We start from the raw sequence: 19909 nt of genomic DNA, 5'->3' as shown, positions 1-19909 counted from the left end.
ACTTGGCTGCCACCACTGATATTTCCATGAGAGCATCCCGAAACATAGGTTGATTTTCCTTCCTAGGGTTAAGGTTTGAGTTACGCCTAGGGTAAGGGTCTATTAACCAGAAAGCCCTGAGTTCCAAGAACACAGCAGCTGCGAAGGACTAGCCAAGAAGAGCGCAAAAGTACCACAACATGCCTGCCTCCACAGCTTTTTCCTTGGGGACATGCCTAATTCCTGGCTGATTTGCCTTTCTCGTCTTAGGGTTGGGGTTCGGCCTAGGGCTAGGATTTTTAAAAGCAGGAAGCCCTGAGTTCCAGGCACACTGGAGCTGTGAAAGGCATCCAAAAGGGAGTGCAAAAGTGCCACAACATGGCTGCTTTCACGGCTTTTTCCTTGGCAAGAAGCCTAACACCAGGCTGACATACTTTCCCAGGGTTACTGTTAGGCTTAGGCCTAGGGCTAGGATTTTTGAAACTAGGAAGCCCTGGGCTCCAGGCACACTGCAGCTGTGAAAGGCATCCCAAGGGGAGTACAAAAGTGCAACAACATGGCAGCTTTCACAGCTTTTTCCTTGGCAAGAAGCCTAACACCAGGCTGATTTACTTTCCCAGGGTTACTGTTAGGCTTAGGCCTAGGGCTAGGATTTTTGAAACTAGGAAGCCCTTAGCTCCAGGCACACTGCAGCTGTTCAAGGCATCCCAAGGGGAGTACAAAAGTGCAACAACATGGCAGCTTTCACAGCTTTTTCCTTGGCACCATCCCTATACCTAGGCTGATTTATCTGCCTAGGGTTAGGGTTAGGGTTCAGCCTAGGGCTTGGATTTCTTTAACCAGGAAGCCCTGAGTTCCAGGCTTACTTCATCTGCCAAAGGCATCCCAAGGGAGTGCAGAAGTGCCACAACATGGCTGCTTTCACGGCTTTTTCCTTGGCAAGAAGCCTAACATCAGGCTGATTTACTTTCCCAGGGTTACTGTTAGGCTTAGGCCTAGGGCTAGGATTTTTGAAACTAGGAAGCCCTTAGCTCCAGGCACACTGCAGCTGTTCAAGGCATCCCAAGGGGAGTACAAAAGTGCAACAACATGGCAGCTTTCACAGCTTTTTCCTTGGCACCATCCCTATACCTAGGCTGATTTATCTGCCTAGGGTTAGGGTTAGGGTTCAGCCTAGGGCTTGGATTTCTTTAACCAGGAAGCCCTGAGTTCCAGGCTTACTTCATCTGCCAAAGGCATCCCAAAGGGAGTGCAGAAGTGCCACAACATGGCTGCTTTCACGCCTTTTTCCTTGGCAAGACGCCTAACACCAGGCTGACTTACCTTCCCAGGGTTACTGTTAGGCTTAGGCCTAGGGCTAGGATTTTTAAAACTAGGAAGCCCTTAGCTCCAGGCACACTGCAGCTGTTCAAGGCATCCCAAGGGGAGTACAAAAGTGCAACAACATGGCAGCTTTCACAGCTTTTTCCTTGGCACCATCCCTATACCTAGGCTGATTTATCTGCCTAGGGTTAGGGTTAGGGTTCAGCCTAGGGCTTGAATTTCTTTAACCAGGAAGCCCTGAGTTCCAGGCTTACTTCATCTGCCAAAGGCATCCCAAAGGGAGTGCAGAAGTGCCACAACATGGCTGCTTTCATGTTGTTGTTATCTTATTGTATTTCATATTTCTGGAGTCCCATCTTAAAGTCCATACCTTCTTGCTGGTCCTATTATGCAGCTCCTCTCTGCAGCACAGTTCCTCATGGCTTCCATAGGGGCTCCTCCTGGGCTCTCGACCCAACCCCCTTTTATCCCAGAGGCCTTCATGAGCTACAGCTGCTACCCAACCAAGGATCCCACAGCTGTAGCTCATCCAGAGCAACAGGACCCACCTATCTAATACATAGGACTCTCACTACATATATATATTCACAAGGACTCCTTTATAACAATACATATATTCAGGCCCCTACATTTCCCCCCTTTTCTTTTAACAATTTCTCAATTACACAGTTACAATATCCATATCTGTCCCAGCTCCCAGGCTGCCACAGCTCTCGGCTGTCCTATCTTCCACTGTCCCAGCTCTCCAGCTGCCACAGCTCTCGGCTGTCCGGGGGATTCCATACCTAATACATATATTCAGGCCCCTACATTTCCCCCCTTTTCTTTTAACAATTTCTCCATTACACAGTTACAATATCCATATCTGTCCCAGCTCTCAGGCTGCCACAGCTCTCAGCTGTCCTATCTTCATCTGTCCCAGCTCTCAGGCTGCCACAGCTCTCGGCTGTCCTATATTCCACTGTCCCAGCTCTCCGGCTGCCACAGCTCTCGACTGTCCGGGGGATTCCATACCTAATACATATATTCAGGCCCCTACATTATTGTTGTTGTTATCTTATTGTATTTCATATTTCTGGAGTCCCATCTTAAAGTCCATACCTTCTTGCTGGTCCTATTATGCAGCTCCTCTCTGCAGCACAGTTCCTCATGGCTTCCATAGGGGCTCCTTCTGGGCTCTCGACCCAACCCCCTTTTATCCCAGAGGCCTTCATGAGCTACAGCTGCTACCCAACCAAGGATCCCACAGCTGTAGCTCATCCAGAGCAACAGGACCCACCTATCTAATACATAGGACTCTCACTACATATATATATATTCACAAGGACTCCTTTATAACAATACATATATTCAGGCCCCTACACTTTCACGGCTTTTCCCTTAGGAAGAACCCTAATACCCGGCTGATTTACCTTCCTAGGGTTACTGTTAGGCTTAGGCCTAGGACTTTTAAAACCAGGAAGCCCTGGGCTCCAGGCACACTGCAGCTGCAAAAGGCATCCCAAGGGGAGCGCAAAAGTGACGCAACTTGGCTGCCACCACTGATATTTCCATGAGAGCATCCCGAACCATAGGTTGATTTTCCTTCCTAGGGTTAAGGTTTGAGTTACGCCTAGGGTAAGGGTCTATTAACCAGAAAGCCCTGAGTTCCAAGAACACAGCAGCTGCGAAGGACTAGCCAAGAAGAGCGCAAAAGTACCACAACATGCCTGCCTCCACAGCTTTTTCCTTGGGGACATGCCTAATTCCTGGCTGATTTGCCTTTCTCGTCTTAGGGTTGGGGTTCGGCCTAGGGCTAGGATTTTTAAAAGCAGGAAGCCCTGAGTTCCAGGCACACTGGAGCTGTGAAAGGCATCCAAAAGGGAGTGCAAAAGTGCCACAACATGGCTGCTTTCACGGCTTTTTCCTTGGCAAGAAGCCTAACACCAGGCTGACATACTTTCCCAGGGTTACTGTTAGGCTTAGGCCTAGGGCTAGGATTTTTGAAACTAGGAAGCCCTGGGCTCCAGGCACACTGCAGCTGTGAAAGGCATCCCAAGGGGAGTACAAAAGTGCAACAACATGGCAGCTTTCACAGCTTTTTCCTTGGCAAGAAGCCTAACACCAGGCTGATTTACTTTCCCAGGGTTACTGTTAGGCTTAGGCCTAGGGCTAGGATTTTTGAAACTAGGAAGCCCTTAGCTCCAGGCACACTGCAGCTGTTCAAGGCATCCCAAGGGGAGTACAAAAGTGCAACAACATGGCAGCTTTCACAGCTTTTTCCTTGGCACCATCCCTATACCTAGGCTGATTTATCTGCCTAGGGTTAGGGTTAGGGTTCAGCCTAGGGCTTGGATTTCTTTAACCAGGAAGCCCTGAGTTCCAGGCTTACTTCATCTGCCAAAGGCATCCCAAGGGAGTGCAGAAGTGCCACAACATGGCTGCTTTCACGGCTTTTTCCTTGGCAAGAAGCCTAACATCAGGCTGATTTACTTTCCCAGGGTTACTGTTAGGCTTAGGCCTAGGGCTAGGATTTTTGAAACTAGGAAGCCCTTAGCTCCAGGCACACTGCAGCTGTTCAAGGCATCCCAAGGGGAGTACAAAAGTGCAACAACATGGCAGCTTTCACAGCTTTTTCCTTGGCACCATCCCTATACCTAGGCTGATTTATCTGCCTAGGGTTAGGGTTAGGGTTCAGCCTAGGGCTTGGATTTCTTTAACCAGGAAGCCCTGAGTTCCAGGCTTACTTCATCTGCCAAAGGCATCCCAAAGGGAGTGCAGAAGTGCCACAACATGGCTGCTTTCACGCCTTTTTCCTTGGCAAGACGCCTAACACCAGGCTGACTTACCTTCCCAGGGTTACTGTTAGGCTTAGGCCTAGGGCTAGGATTTTTAAAACTAGGAAGCCCTTAGCTCCAGGCACACTGCAGCTGTTCAAGGCATCCCAAGGGGAGTACAAAAGTGCAACAACATGGCAGCTTTCACAGCTTTTTCCTTGGCACCATCCCTATACCTAGGCTGATTTATCTGCCTAGGGTTAGGGTTAGGGTTCAGCCTAGGGCTTGAATTTCTTTAACCAGGAAGCCCTGAGTTCCAGGCTTACTTCATCTGCCAAAGGCATCCCAAAGGGAGTGCAGAAGTGCCACAACATGGCTGCTTTCATGTTGTTGTTATCTTATTGTATTTCATATTTCTGGAGTCCCATCTTAAAGTCCATACCTTCTTGCTGGTCCTATTATGCAGCTCCTCTCTGCAGCACAGTTCCTCATGGCTTCCATAGGGGCTCCTCCTGGGCTCTCGACCCAACCCCCTTTTATCCCAGAGGCCTTCATGAGCTACAGCTGCTACCCAACCAAGGATCCCACAGCTGTAGCTCATCCAGAGCAACAGGACCCACCTATCTAATACATAGGACTCTCACTACATATATATATTCACAAGGACTCCTTTATAACAATACATATATTCAGGCCCCTACATTTCCCCCCTTTTCTTTTAACAATTTCTCAATTACACAGTTACAATATCCATATCTGTCCCAGCTCCCAGGCTGCCACAGCTCTCGGCTGTCCTATCTTCCACTGTCCCAGCTCTCCAGCTGCCACAGCTCTCGGCTGTCCGGGGGATTCCATACCTAATACATATATTCAGGCCCCTACATTTCCCCCCTTTTCTTTTAACAATTTCTCCATTACACAGTTACAATATCCATATCTGTCCCAGCTCTCAGGCTGCCACAGCTCTCAGCTGTCCTATCTTCATCTGTCCCAGCTCTCAGGCTGCCACAGCTCTCGGCTGTCCTATATTCCACTGTCCCAGCTCTCCGGCTGCCACAGCTCTCAGCTGTCCGGGGGATTCCATACCTAATACATATATTCAGGCCCCTACATTATTGTTGTTGTTATCTTATTGTATTTCATATTTCTGGAGTCCCATCTTAAAGTCCATACCTTCTTGCTGGTCCTATTATGCAGCTCCTCTCTGCAGCACAGTTCCTCATGGCTTCCATAGGGGCTCCTTCTGGGCTCTCGACCCAACCCCCTTTTATCCCAGAGGCCTTCATGAGCTACAGCTGCTACCCAACCAAGGATCCCACAGCTGTAGCTCATCCAGAGCAACAGGACCCACCTATCTAATACATAGGACTCTCACTACATATATATATATTCACAAGGACTCCTTTATAACAATACATATATTCAGGCCCCTACACTTTCACGGCTTTTCCCTTAGGAAGAACCCTAATACCCGGCTGATTTACCTTCCTAGGGTTACTGTTAGGCTTAGGCCTAGGACTTTTAAAACCAGGAAGCCCTGGGCTCCAGGCACACTGCAGCTGCGAAAGGCATCCCAAGGGGAGCGCAAAAGTGACGCAACTTGGCTGCCACCACTGATATTTCCATGAGACCATCCCGAAACATAGGTTGATTTTCCTTCCTAGGGTTAAGGTTTGAGTTACGCCTAGGGTAAGGGTCTATTAACCAGAAAGCCCTGAGTTCCAAGAACACAGCAGCTGCGAAGGACTAGCCAAGAAGAGCGCAAAAGTAGCACAACATGCCTGCCTCCACAGCTTTTTCCTTGGGGACATGCCTAATTCCTGGCTGATTTGCCTTTCTCGTCTTAGGGTTGGGGTTCGGCCTAGGGCTAGGATTTTTAAAAGCAGGAAGCCCTGAGTTCCAGGCACACTGGAGCTGTGAAAGGCATCCAAAAGGGAGTGCAAAAGTGCCACAACATGGCTGCTTTCACGGCTTTTTCCTTGGCAAGAAGCCTAACACCAGGCTGACATACTTTCCCAGGGTTACTGTTAGGCTTAGGCCTAGGGCTAGGATTTTTAAAACTAGGAAGCCCTGGGCTCCAGGCACACTGCAGCTGTTCAAGGCATCCCAAGGGGAGTACAAAAGTGCAACAACATGGCAGCTTTCACAGCTTTTTCCTTGGCAAGAAGCCTAACACCAGGCTGATTTACTTTCCCAGGGTTACTGTTAGGCTTAGGCCTAGGGCTAGGATTTTTGAAACTAGGAAGCCCTTAGCTCCAGGCACACTGCAGCTGTTCAAGGCATCCCAAGGGGAGTACAAAAGTGCTACAACATGGCAGCTTTCACAGCTTTTTCCTTGGCACCATCCCTATACCTAGGCTGATTTATCTGCCTAGGGTTAGGGTTAGGCTTCAGCCTAGGGCTTGGATTTCTTTAACCAGGAAGCCCTGAGTTCCAGGCTTACTTCATCTGCCAAAGGCATCCCAAGGGAGTGCAGAAGTGCCACAACATGGCTGCTTTCACGGCTTTTTCCTTGGCAAGAAGCCTAACATCAGGCTGATTTACTTTCCCAGGGTTACTGTTAGGCTTAGGCCTAGGGCTAGGATTTTTGAAACTAGGAAGCCCTTAGCTCCAGGCACACTGCAGCTGTTCAAGGCATCCCAAGGGGAGTACAAAAGTGCAACAACATGGCAGCTTTCACAGCTTTTTCCTTGGCACCATCCCTATACCTAGGCTGATTTATCTGCCTAGGGTTAGGGTTAGGGTTCAGCCTAGGGCTTGGATTTCTTTAACCAGGAAGCCCTGAGTTCCAGGCTTACTTCATCTGCCAAAGGCATCCCAAAGGGAGTGCAGAAGTGCCACAACATGGCTGCTTTCACGCCTTTTTCCTTGGCAAGACGCCTAACACCAGGCTGACTTACCTTCCCAGGGTTACTGTTAGGCTTAGGCCTAGGGCTAGGATTTTTAAAACTAGGAAGCCCTTGGCTCCAGACACACTGCAGCTGTTCAAGGCATCCCAAGGGGAGTACAAAAGTGCAACAACATGGCAGCTTTCACAGCTTTTTCCTTGGCACCATCCCTATACCTAGGCTGATTTATCTGCCTAGGGTTAGGGTTAGGGTTCAGCCTAGGGCTTGAATTTCTTTAACCAGGAAGCCCTGAGTTCCAGGCTTACTTCATCTGCCAAAGGCATCCCAAAGGGAGTGCAGAAGTGCCACAACATGGCTGCTTTCATGTTGTTGTTATCTTATTGTATTTCATATTTCTGGAGTCCCATCTTAAAGTCCATACCTTCTTGCTGGTCCTATTATGCAGCTCCTCTCTGCAGCACAGTTCCTCATGGCTTCCATAGGGGCTCCTCCTGGGCTCTCGACCCAACCCCCTTTTATCCCAGAGGCCTTCATGAGCTACAGCTGCTACCCAACCAAGGATCCCACAGCTGTAGCTCATCCAGAGCAACAGGACCCACCTATCTAATACATAGGACTCTCACTACATATATATATTCACAAGGACTCCTTTATAACAATACATATATTCAGGCCCCTACATTTCCCCCCTTTTCTTTTAACAATTTCTCAATTACACAGTTACAATATCCATATCTGTCCCAGCTCCCAGGCTGCCACAGCTCTCGGCTGTCCTATCTTCCACTGTCCCAGCTCTCCAGCTGCCACAGCTCTCGGCTGTCCTATCTTCCACTGTCCCAGCTCTCCAGCTGCCACAGCTCTCGGCTGTCCGGGGGATTCCATACCTAATACATATATTCAGGCCCCTACATTTCCCCCCTTTTCTTTTAACAATTTCTCCATTACACAGTTACAATATCCATATCTGTCCCAGCTCTCAGGCTGCCACAGCTCTCAGCTGTCCTATCTTCATCTGTCCCAGCTCTCAGGCTGCCACAGCTCTCGGCTGTCCTATATTCCACTGTCCCAGCTCTCCGGCTGCCACAGCTCTCGGCTGTCCGGGGGATTCCATACCTAATACATATATTCAGGCCCCTACATTATTGTTGTTGTTATCTTATTGTATTTCATATTTCTGGAGTCCCATCTTAAAGTCCATACCTTCTTGCTGGTCCTATTATGCAGCTCCTCTCTGCAGCACAGTTCCTCATGGCTTCCATAGGGGCTCCTTCTGGGCTCTCGACCCAACCCCCTTTTATCCCAGAGGCCTTCATGAGCTACAGCTGCTACCCAACCAAGGATCCCACAGCTGTAGCTCATCCAGAGCAACAGGACCCACCTATCTAATACATAGGACTCTCACTACATATATATATATTCACAAGGACTCCTTTATAACAATACATATATTCAGGCCCCTACACTTTCACGGCTTTTCCCTTAGGAAGAACCCTAATACCCGGCTGATTTACCTTCCTAGGGTTACTGTTAGGCTTAGGCCTAGGACTTTTAAAACCAGGAAGCCCTGGGCTCCAGGCACACTGCAGCTGCGAAAGGCATCCCAAGGGGAGCGCAAAAGTGACGCAACTTGGCTGCCACCACTGATATTTCCATGAGAGCATCCCGAACCATAAGTGGATTTTCCTTCCTAGGGTTAAGGTTTGAGTTACGCCTAGGGTAAGGGTTCTATTAACCAGAAAGCCCTGAGTTCCAAGAACACAGCAGCTGCGAAGGACTAGCCAAGAAGAGCGCAAAAGTACCACAACATGCCTGCCTCCACAGCTTTTTCCTTGGGGACATGCCTAATTCCTGGCTGATTTGCCTTTCTCGTCTTAGGGTTGGGGTTCGGCCTAGGGCTAGGATTTTTAAAAGCAGGAAGCCCTGAGTTCCAGGCACACTGGAGCTGTGAAAGGCATCCAAAAGGGAGTGCAAAAGTGCCACAACATGGCTGCTTTCACGGCTTTTTCCTTGGCAAGAAGCCTAACACCAGGCTGACATACTTTCCCAGGGTTACTGTTAGGCTTAGGCCTAGGGCTAGGATTTTTGAAACTAGGAAGCCCTGGGCTCCAGGCACACTGCAGCTGTGAAAGGCATCCCAAGGGGAGTACAAAAGTGCAACAACATGGCAGCTTTCACAGCTTTTTCCTTGGCAAGAAGCCTAACACCAGGCTGATTTACTTTCCCAGGGTTACTGTTAGGCTTAGGCCTAGGGCTAGGATTTTTGAAACTAGGAAGCCCTTAGCTCCAGGCACACTGCAGCTGTTCAAGGCATCCCAAGGGGAGTACAAAAGTGCAACAACATGGCAGCTTTCACAGCTTTTTCCTTGGCACCATCCCTATACCTAGGCTGATTTATCTGCCTAGGGTTAGGGTTAGGCTTCAGCCTAGGGCTTGGATTTCTTTAACCAGGAAGCCCTGAGTTCCAGGCTTACTTCATCTGCCAAAGGCATCCCAAGGGAGTGCAGAAGTGCCACAACATGGCTGCTTTCACGGCTTTTTCCTTGGCAAGAAGCCTAACATCAGGCTGATTTACTTTCCCAGGGTTACTGTTAGGCTTAGGCCTAGGGCTAGGATTTTTGAAACTAGGAAGCCCTTAGCTCCAGGCACACTGCAGCTGTTCAAGGCATCCCAAGGGGAGTACAAAAGTGCAACAACATGGCAGCTTTCACAGCTTTTTCCTTGGCACCATCCCTATACCTAGGCTGATTTATCTGCCTAGGGTTAGGGTTAGGGTTCAGCCTAGGGCTTGAATTTCTTTAACCAGGAAGCCCTGAGTTCCAGGCTTACTTCATCTGCCAAAGGCATCCCAAAGGGAGTGCAGAAGTGCCACAACATGGCTGCTTTCATGTTGTTGTTATCTTATTGTATTTCATATTTCTGGAGTCCCATCTTAAAGTCCATACCTTCTTGCTGGTCCTATTATGCAGCTCCTCTCTGCAGCACAGTTCCTCATGGCTTCCATAGGGGCTCCTCCTGGGCTCTCGACCCAACCCCCTTTTATCCCAGAGGCCTTCATGAGCTACAGCTGCTACCCAACCAAGGATCCCACAGCTGTAGCTCATCCAGAGCAACAGGACCCACCTATCTAATACATAGGACTCTCACTACATATATATATTCACAAGGACTCCTTTATAACAATACATATATTCAGGCCCCTACATTTCCCCCCTTTTCTTTTAACAATTTCTCAATTACACAGTTACAATATCCATATCTGTCCCAGCTCCCAGGCTGCCACAGCTCTCGGCTGTCCTATCTTCCACTGTCCCAGCTCTCCAGCTGCCACAGCTCTCGGCTGTCCGGGGGATTCCATACCTAATACATATATTCAGGCCCCTACATTTCCCCCCTTTTCTTTTAACAATTTCTCCATTACACAGTTACAATATCCATATCTGTCCCAGCTCTCAGGCTGCCACAGCTCTCAGCTGTCCTATCTTCATCTGTCCCAGCTCTCAGGCTGCCACAGCTCTCGGCTGTCCTATATTCCACTGTCCCAGCTCTCCGGCTGCCACAGCTCTCGGCTGTCCGGGGGATTCCATACCTAATACATATATTCAGGCCCCTACATTATTGTTGTTGTTATCTTATTGTATTTCATATTTCTGGAGTCCCATCTTAAAGTCCATACCTTCTTGCTGGTCCTATTATGCAGCTCCTCTCTGCAGCACAGTTCCTCATGGCTTCCATAGGGGCTCCTTCTGGGCTCTCGACCCAACCCCCTTTTATCCCAGAGGCCTTCATGAGCTACAGCTGCTACCCAACCAAGGATCCCACAGCTGTAGCTCATCCAGAGCAACAGGACCCACCTATCTAATACATAGGACTCTCACTACATATATATATATTCACAAGGACTCCTTTATAACAATACATATATTCAGGCCCCTACACTTTCACGGCTTTTCCCTTAGGAAGAACCCTAATACCCGGCTGATTTACCTTCCTAGGGTTACTGTTAGGCTTAGGCCTAGGACTTTTAAAACCAGGAAGCCCTGGGCTCCAGGCACACTGCAGCTGCGAAAGGCATCCCAAGGGGAGCGCAAAAGTGACGCAACTTGGCTGCCACCACTGATATTTCCATGAGACCATCCCGAAACATAGGTTGATTTTCCTTCCTAGGGTTAAGGTTTGAGTTACGCCTAGGGTAAGGGCTCTATTAACCAGAAAGCCCTGAGTTCCAAGAACACAGCAGCTGCGAAGGACTAGCCAAGAAGAGCGCAAAAGTACCACAACATGCCTGCCTCCACAGCTTTTTCCTTGGGGACATGCCTAATTCCTGGCTGATTTGCCTTTCTCGTCTTAGGGTTGGGGTTCGGCCTAGGGCTAGGATTTTTAAAATCAGGAAGCCCTGAGTTCCAGGCACACTGGAGCTGTGAAAGGCATCCAAAAGGGAGTGCAAAAGTGCCACAACATGGCTGCTTTCACGGCTTTTTCCTTGGCAAGAAGCCTAACACCAGGCTGACATACTTTCCCAGGGTTACTGTTAGGCTTAGGCCTAGGGCTAGGATTTTTGAAACTAGGAAGCCCTGGGCTCCAGGCACACTGCAGCTGTGAAAGGCATCCCAAGGGGAGTACAAAAGTGCAACAACATGGCAGCTTTCACAGCTTTTTCCTTGGCAAGAAGCCTAACACCAGGCTGATTTACTTTCCCAGGGTTACTGTTAGGCTTAGGCCTAGGGCTAGGATTTTTAAAACTAGGAAGCCCTTAGCTCCAGGCACACTGCAGCTGTTCAAGGCATCCCAAGGGGAGTACAAAAGTGCAACAACATGGCAGCTTTCACAGCTTTTTCCTTGGCACCATCCCTATACCTAGGCTGATTTATCTGCCTAGGGTTAGGGTTAGGGTTCAGCCTAGGGCTTGAATTTCTTTAACCAGGAAGCCCTGAGTTCCAGGCTTACTTCATCTGCCAAAGGCATCCCAAAGGGAGTGCAGAAGTGCCACAACATGGCTGCTTTCACGGCTTTTTCCTTGGCAAGAAGCCTAACATCAGGCTGATTTACTTTCCCAGGGTTACTGTTAGGCTTAGGCCTAGGGCTGGGATTTTTGAAACTAGGAAGCCCTTAGCTCCAGGCACACTGCAGCTGTTCAAGGCATCCCAAGGGGAGTACAAAAGTGCAACAACATGGCAGCTTTCACAGCTTTTTCCTTGGCACCATCCCTATACCTAGGCTGATTTATCTGCCTAGGGTTAGGGTTAGGGTTCAGCCTAGGGCTTGGATTTCTTTAACCAGGAAGCCCTGAGTTCCAGGCACACTGGAGCTGTGAAAGGCATCCAAAAGGGAGTGCAAAAATGCCACAACATGGCTGCTTTCACGGCTTTTTCCTTGGCAAGACGCCTAACACCAGGCTGATTTACCTTCCCAGGGTTACTGTTAGGCTTAGGCCTAGGGCTAGGATTTTTAAAACTAGGAAGCCCTGGGCTCCAGGCACACTGCAGCTGTTCAAGGCATCCCAAGGGGAGTACAAAAGTGCAACAACATGGCAGCTTTCACAGCTTTTTCCTTGGCACCATCCCTATACCTAGGCTGATTTATCTGCCTAGGGTTAGGGTTAGGGTTCAGCCTAGGGCTTGGATTTTTTTAACCAGGAAGCCCTGAGTTCCAGGCTTACTTCATCTGCCAAAGGCATCCCAAAGGGAGTGCAGAAGTGCCACAACATGGCTGCTTTCACGGCTTTTCCCTTAGGAAGAACCCTAATACCCGGCTGATTTACCTTCCTAGGGTTACTGTTAGGCTTAGGCCTAGGACTTTTAAAACCAGGAAGCCCTGGGCTCCAGGCACACTGCAGCTGCGAAAGGCATCCCAAGGGGAGCGCAAAAGTGACGCAACTTGGCTGCCACCACTGATATTTCCATGAGACCATCCCGAACCATAGGCTGATTTTCCTTCCTACGGTTAAGGTTTGAGTTACGCCTAGGGTAAGGGTCTATTAACCAGAAAGCCCTGAGTTCCAAGAACACAGCAGCTGCGAAGGACTAGCCAAGAAGAGCGCAAAAGTACCACAACATGCCTGCCTCCACAGCTTTTTCCTTGGGGACATGCCTAATTCCTGGCTGATTTGCCTTTCTCGTCTTAGGGTTGGGGTTCGGCCTAGGGCTAGGATTTTTAAAAGCAGGAAGCCCTGAGTTCCAGGCACACTGGAGCTGTGAAAGGCATCCAAAAGGGAGTGCAAAAGTGCCACAACATGGCTGCTTTCACGGCTTTTTCCTTGGCAAGACGCCTAACACCAGGCTGATTTACCTTCCCAGGGTTACTGTTAGGCTTAGGCCTAGGGCTAGGATTTTTAACACTAGGAAGCCCTTAGCTCCAGGCACACTGCAGCTGTTCAAGGCATCCCAAGGGGAGTACAAAAGTGCAGCAACATGGCAGCTTTCACAGCTTTTTCCTTGGCACCATCCCTATACCTAGGCTGATTTATCTGCCTAGGGTTAGGGTTAGGGTTCAGCCTAGGGCTAGGATTTTTAAAATCAGGAAGCCCTGAGTTCCAGGCACACTGGAGCTGTGAAAGGCATCCAAAAGGGAGTGCAAAAGTGCCACAACATGGCTGCTTTCACGGCTTTTTCCTTGTCGAAAAGAAACTTGTCCAAAACAGCTTCCAATCGAATGTTCATGTGATCGGAAAAGTCAGAAGAGTGCAAAGGTACTGTTTTCTAGAATTTGGCAAGCTGCGCACACAATCCCAGTGTTGTACAGCTTCCTTCTTCACCTTTCCGATGGTCCCGCTGTCTCCGTCTCCCGGAGGCGAAGAAGCGGCTTCTTCGCGCAAAGACAATTGTGCCGCTCACTGTGCTCTCCTTAGCGAGGCTTTTGCCGAAAGACGCCCGGGAGCGGCTCTTAGCTCCGGAGAGCGTCGTACCTTCGTCTTTAGCGTCTCTTCTCGTCTACATCTTAGCAAAAAGGTTTTCCACTGTTTGCCTAGGAAAAACTTTGCCAGCACAGAAAACATCTCCCATCGTGTTCTAGACGTTGCACGGAGGTCTTCCAAGTGTTTGGCATGAAGAAAAGAAAAGTTGTCCAAAACAGCTTCCAATCGAATGTTCATGTGATTGGAAAAGTCAGGAGAGTGCAAAGGTACTGTTTTCTAGCAGTTGGCAAGCTGCGCACACAATCCCAGTGTTGTACAGCTTCCTTCTTCACCTCACCGAAGGTGCCGCTCTCTCCGGCTCCCGGAGCCCAAGAAGCGGCTTCATCGCGCATAGACGATTGTGCCGCTCACTGTGCTCTCCTTAGCGCGGCTTCTGCCGAAAGACGCCTGGGAGCGGCTCTTAGCTCCGTAGAGCATCGTACCTTCGTCTTTAGCGTCTCTTCTCGTCTACATCTTAGCAAAAAGCTTTTCAACTATGTTTGCCTAGGAAAAACTTTTCCAGAACAGAAAACATCTCCCATCGTGTTCTAGACGTTGCACGGAGGTCTTCCAAGTGTTTGGCATGAAGAAAAGAAAAGTTGTCCAAAACAGCTTCCAATCGAATGTTCATATGATTGGAAAAGTCAGGAGAGTTTAAAGATACTGTTTTCTATCGGTTGGCAGGCTGCGCACACAATCGCAGTGTTGTACAGCTTCCTTCTTCACCTTTCCGAAGGTGCCGCTGTCTCCGGCTCGCGGAGGCGAAGAAGCGGCTTCTTCGCGCAAAGACGATTGTGCCGCTCACTGTGCTCTGCTGAGCGCGGCTTCTGCCGAAAGACGCCCGGGAGCGGCTCTTAGCCCCGGAGAGCATCGTACCTTCGTCTTTAGCGTCTCTTCTCCTCTACATCTTAGCAGAAAGCTTTTCCACTATGTTTGCCTAGGAAAAACTTTGCCAGCACAGAAAACATCTCCCATCGTGTTCTAGACGTTGCTCGCAGGTCTTCCAAGTGTTTGGCAGGAAGAAAAGAAAAGTTGTCCAAAACAGCTTCCAATCGAATGTTCATATGATTGGAAAAGTCAGGAAAGTGCAAAGGTACTGTTTCCAATCAGTTTACAAGCTGCGCACACAATCCCAGTGTTGTACAGCTTTCTTCTTCACCTGTCCGAAGGTGCCGCTCTCTCCGGCTCCCGGAGGCGAAGAAGCGGCTTCTTCGCGCAAAGACGATTGTGCCGCTCACTGTGCTCTCCATAGGGCGGCTTCTGCCGAAAGAGGCCCGGGAGCGGCTCTTAGCTCCGGAGAGCATCGTACCTTCGTCTTTAGCGTCTCTTCTCGTCTACATCTTAGCAAAAAGCTTTTCAACTATGTCTGGTGAAGAAAAACTGTGCCAGCACAGAAAACATCTCCCATCGTGTTCTAGACGTAGCACGGAGGTCTTCCAAGTGTTTGGCATGAAGAAAAGAAAAGTTGTCCAAATCAGCTTCCAATCGAATGTTCATATGATTGGAAAATCAGGAGAGTGCAAATTTACTGTTTTCTTGCAGTTGGCAAGCTGCGCACAAAATCCCAGTGTTGTGCTGGTTCCTTCTTCACATTTCCGGAGTTGCCGCTCTCTCCGGCTCCCGGAGCCGAAGAAGCCGCTTCTTCGCGCACAGACGATTGTGCCGCTCCCAGTGCTCTGCTGAGCGCGTCATCTGAAGAAAGACGACCAGGAGCGGCGCTTAGCCCCGGAGAGCATCGTACCTTCGTCTTTAGCGTCTCTTCTCGTCTACATCTTAGCAAAAAGCTTTTCCACGGTGTCTGGCTAGGAAAAACTGTGCCGGCACAGAAAACAACACCCATCGTGATCGAGAAGTTGCAGAGAAGTCGGGCAAGTGTTTGGCAGGAAGAAAAGAAAAGTTGTCCAAAACAGCTTCCAATCGAATGTTCATGTGTTTGCAGGAGAGTGCAAAGGTACTGTTTTCTATCAGCTGGAGAGCTGCCCACAAAATCCCAGTGTTGTACAGCTTCCTTCTTCACCTTTCCGAAGCTGCCACTCTGTCCGGCTCTTGAAGCAGAAGAAGCCGCTACTTTGCGCTAAGACGATTGTGCCGCTCACAGTGATCTGCTGAGCGCGGCTTCTGCAGAACGACGCCCGAGAGCTGCGCATAGCTCCGGAGAGCATCGTACCTTCGTCTTTACAGTCTCTTCTCGTCTACATCTTAGACGAAAGCTTTTCCACTATGTCTGGCTATGAAAAACCGTGCCAGCACAGAAAACCACACCCATCGTGACCGGGAAGTAGCAGAGAGGTCTGTAAAGTGTTTGGCTGGAAGAAAAGTTGTCCAAAAGAGCTTCCAATCGAATGTTCATGTGTTTGGAAAAGTCAGGAGAGGGCAAAGCTACTGTTTTCTATCAGGTGGCAAGCTGCGCACAGAATCCCAGTGTTGTACAGCTTCCTTCTTCACCTGTCCGAAGGTGCCGCTCTCTCCGGCTCCCGGAGGCGAAGAAGCGGCTTCTTCGCGCAAAGACGATTGTGCCGCTCACTGTGCTCTCCATAGCGCGGCTTCTGCCGAAAGAGGCCCGGGAGCGGCTCTTAGCTCCGGAGAGCATCGTACCTTCGTCTTTAGCGTCTCTTCTCGTCTACATCTTAGCAAAAAGCTTTTCAACTATGTCTGGTGAGGAAAAACTGTGCCAGCACAGAAAACATCGTGTTCTGGACGTTGCACGGAGGTCTTCCAAGTGTTTGACATGAAGAAAAGAAAAGTTGTCCAAAACAGCTTCCAATCGAATGTTCATGTGATTGGAAAAGGCAGGAGAGTGCAGAGGTACTGTTTTCTATCAGGTGGCAAGCTGCGCACACAATCCCAGTGTTGTACAGCTTCCTTCTTCACCTTTCCGAAGGTGCCGCTCTCTCCGGCTCCCGGAGGCGAAGAAGCGGCTTCTTCGCGCAAAGACGATTGTGCCGCTCACTGTGCTCTCCTTAGCGCGGCTTCTGCCGAAAGACGCCCGGGAGCGGCTCTTAGCTCCGGAGAGCATCGTACCTTCGTCTTTAGCGTCTTTTGTGGTCTACATCCTAGCAGAAAGATTTTCCACTCTGTCTGGCTATGAAAAACCGTGCCAGCGCAGAAAACAACTCCCATCGTGACAGGGAAGTTGCAGAGAGGTCTGTAAAGTGTTTGGCTGGAAGAAAAGTTGTCCAAAACAGCTTCCAATCGAATGTTCATGTGATTGAAAAAGTCAGGAGAGTGCAAAGGCACTGTTTTCTATCAGGTGGCAAGCTGCGCACACAATCCCAGTGTTGTACAGCTTCCTTCTTCACCTTTCCGAAGGTGCCGCTCTCTCCGGCTCTTGGAGCAGTAGAAGCCGCTTCTTCGCGCAAACACGATTGTGCTGCTCAAAGTGCTGTGCTGAGCGCGGCTTTTGCCAATAGACGCCCGGGAGCGGCTCTTAGCACCGGAGAGCATCGTACCTTCGTCTTTAGCGTCTCTTCTCGTCTACATCTTAGAGGAAAGGTTTTCCACTATGTCGTGCTAGGAAAAACAGTGCCAGCACAGAAAACATCTCCCATCGTGATCGAGAAGTTGCATAGAAGTCTGGCAAGGGTTTGGCTGGAAGAAAAGTTGTCCAAAACAGCTTCCAATCGAATGTTCATGTGATTGGAAAAGTCAGGAGAGTGCAAAGGTACTGTTTTCTATCATCTGGCAAGCTGGGCACAGAATCCCAGTGTTGTACAGCTTCCTTCTTCACCTTTTCGAAACTGCCGCTCTCTCCGGCTCAAGGAGCCGAAGAAGCGGCTTCTTCGCGCAAAGACGATTGTGCCGCTCACTGTGCTCTCCATAGCGCGGCTTCTGCCGAAAGAGGCCCGGGAGCGGCTCTTAGCTCCGGAGAGCATCGTACCTTCGTCTTTAGCGTCTCTTCTCGTCTACAGCTTAGCAAAAAGCTTTTCCACTATGTCTGCTAGGAAAAACCATGCCAACAAAGAAAACAACTCCCATCGTGACCGAGAAGTTGCACGGAGGCCTGGAAAGTGTTTGGCTGGAAGAAAAGAAAAGTTGTCCAAAAGAGCTTCCAATCGAATGTTCATGTGTTTGGAAAAGTCAGGAGAGGGCAAAGCTACTGTTTTCTATCAGGTGGCAAGCTGCGCACACAATCCCAGTGTTGTACAGCTTCCTTCTTCACCTGTCCGAAGGTGCCGCTCTCTCCGGCTCCCGGAGGCGAAGAAGCGGCTTCTTCGCGCAAAGACGATTGTGCCGCTCACTGTGCTCTCCATAGCGCGGCTTCTGCCGAAAGAGGCCCGGGAGCGGCTCTTAGCTCCGGAGAGCATCGTACCTTCGTCTTTAGCGTCTCTTCTCGTCTACATCTTAGCAAAAAGCTTTTCAACTATGTCTGGTGAGGAAAAACTGTGCCAGCACAGAAAACATCTCCCATCGTGTTCTGGACGTTGCACGGAGGTCTTCCAAGTGTTTGACATGAAGAAAAGAAAAGTTGTCCAAAACAGCTTCCAATCGAATGTTCATGTGATTGGAAAAGGCAGGAGAGTGCAGAGGTACTGTTTTCTATCAGGTGGCAAGCTGCGCACACAATCCCAGTGTTGTACAGCTTCCTTCTTCACCTTTCCGAAGGTGCCGCTCTCTCCGGCTCCCGGAGGCGAAGAAGCGGCTTCTTCGCGCAAAGACGATTGTGCCGCTCACTGTGCTCTCCTTAGCGCGGCTTCTGCCGAAAGACGCCCGGGAGCGGCTCTTAGCTCCGGAGAGCATCGTACCTTCGTCTTTAGCGTCTTTTGTGGTCTACATCCTAGCAGAAAGATTTTCCACTCTGTCTGGCTATGAAAAACCGTGCCAGCGCAGAAAACAACTCCCATCGTGACAGGGAAGTTGCAGAGAGGTCTGTAAAGTGTTTGGCTGGAAGAAAAGTTGTCCAAAACAGCTTCCAATCGAATGTTCATGTGATTGAAAAAGTCAGGAGAGTGCAAAGGCACTGTTTTCTATCAGCTGGAGAGCTGCCCACAAAATCCCAGTGTTGTACAGCTTCCTTCTTCACCTTTCCGAAGGTGCCGCTCTCTCCGGCTCTTGGAGCAGTAGAAGCCGCTTCTTCGCGCAAAGACGATTGTGCTGCTCACAGTGCTGTGCTGAGCGCGGCTTTTGCCAATAGACGCCCGGGAGCGGCTCTTAGCACCGGAGAGCATCGTACCTTCGTCTTTAGCGTCTCTTCTCGTCTACATCTTAGAGGAAAGGTTTTCCACTATGTCGTGCTAGGAAAAACAGTGCCAGCACAGAAAACATCTCCCATCGTGATCGAGAAGTTGCATAGAAGTCTGGCAAGGGTTTGGCTGGAAGAAAAGTTGTCCAAAACAGCTTCCAATCGAATGTTCATGTGATTGGAAAAGTCAGGAGAGTGCAAAGGTACTGTTTTCTATCATCTGGCAAGCTGGGCACAGAATCCCAGTGTTGTACAGCTTCCTTCTTCACCTTTTCGAAACTGCCGCTCTCTCCGGCTCAAGGAGCCGAAGAAGCGGCTTCTTCGCGCAAAGACGATTGTGCCGCTCACTGTGCTCTCCTTAGAGCGGCTTCTGCCGAAAGAGGCCCGGGAGCGGCTCTTAGCTCCGGAGAGCATCGTACCTTCGTCTTTAGCGTCTCTTCTCGTCTACATTTTAGTCGAAAGCTTTTCCACTATGTCTGCTAGGAAAAACCATGCCAACAAAGAAAACAACTCCCATCGTGACCGAGAAGTTGCACGGAGGCCTGGAAAGTGTTTGGCTGGAAGAAAAGAAAAGTTGTCCAAAAGAGCTTCCAATCGAATGTTCATGTGTTTGGAAAAGTCAGGAGAGGGCAAAGCTACTGTTTTCTATCAGGTGGCAAGCTGCGCACACAATCCCAGTGTTGTACAGCTTCCTTCTTCACCTGTCCGAAGGTGCCGCTCTCTCCGGCTCCCGGAGGCGAAGAAGCGGCTTCTTCGCGCAAAGACGATTGTGCCGCTCACTGTGCTCTCCATAGGGCGGCTTCTGCCGAAAGAGGCCCGGGAGCGGCTCTTAGCTCCGTAGAGCATCGTACCTTCGTCTTTAGCGTCTCTTCTCGTCTACATCTTAGCAAAAAGCTTTTCAACTATGTCTGGTGAGGAAAAACTGTGCCAGCAC

This window comes from Ammospiza caudacuta, chromosome 20 (assembly GCF_027887145.1).
Source record: "Ammospiza caudacuta isolate bAmmCau1 chromosome 20, bAmmCau1.pri, whole genome shotgun sequence".
Classification (NCBI taxonomy): domain Eukaryota; kingdom Metazoa; phylum Chordata; class Aves; order Passeriformes; family Passerellidae; genus Ammospiza; species Ammospiza caudacuta.
Note: the sequence above shows the minus strand (reverse complement) of the source record.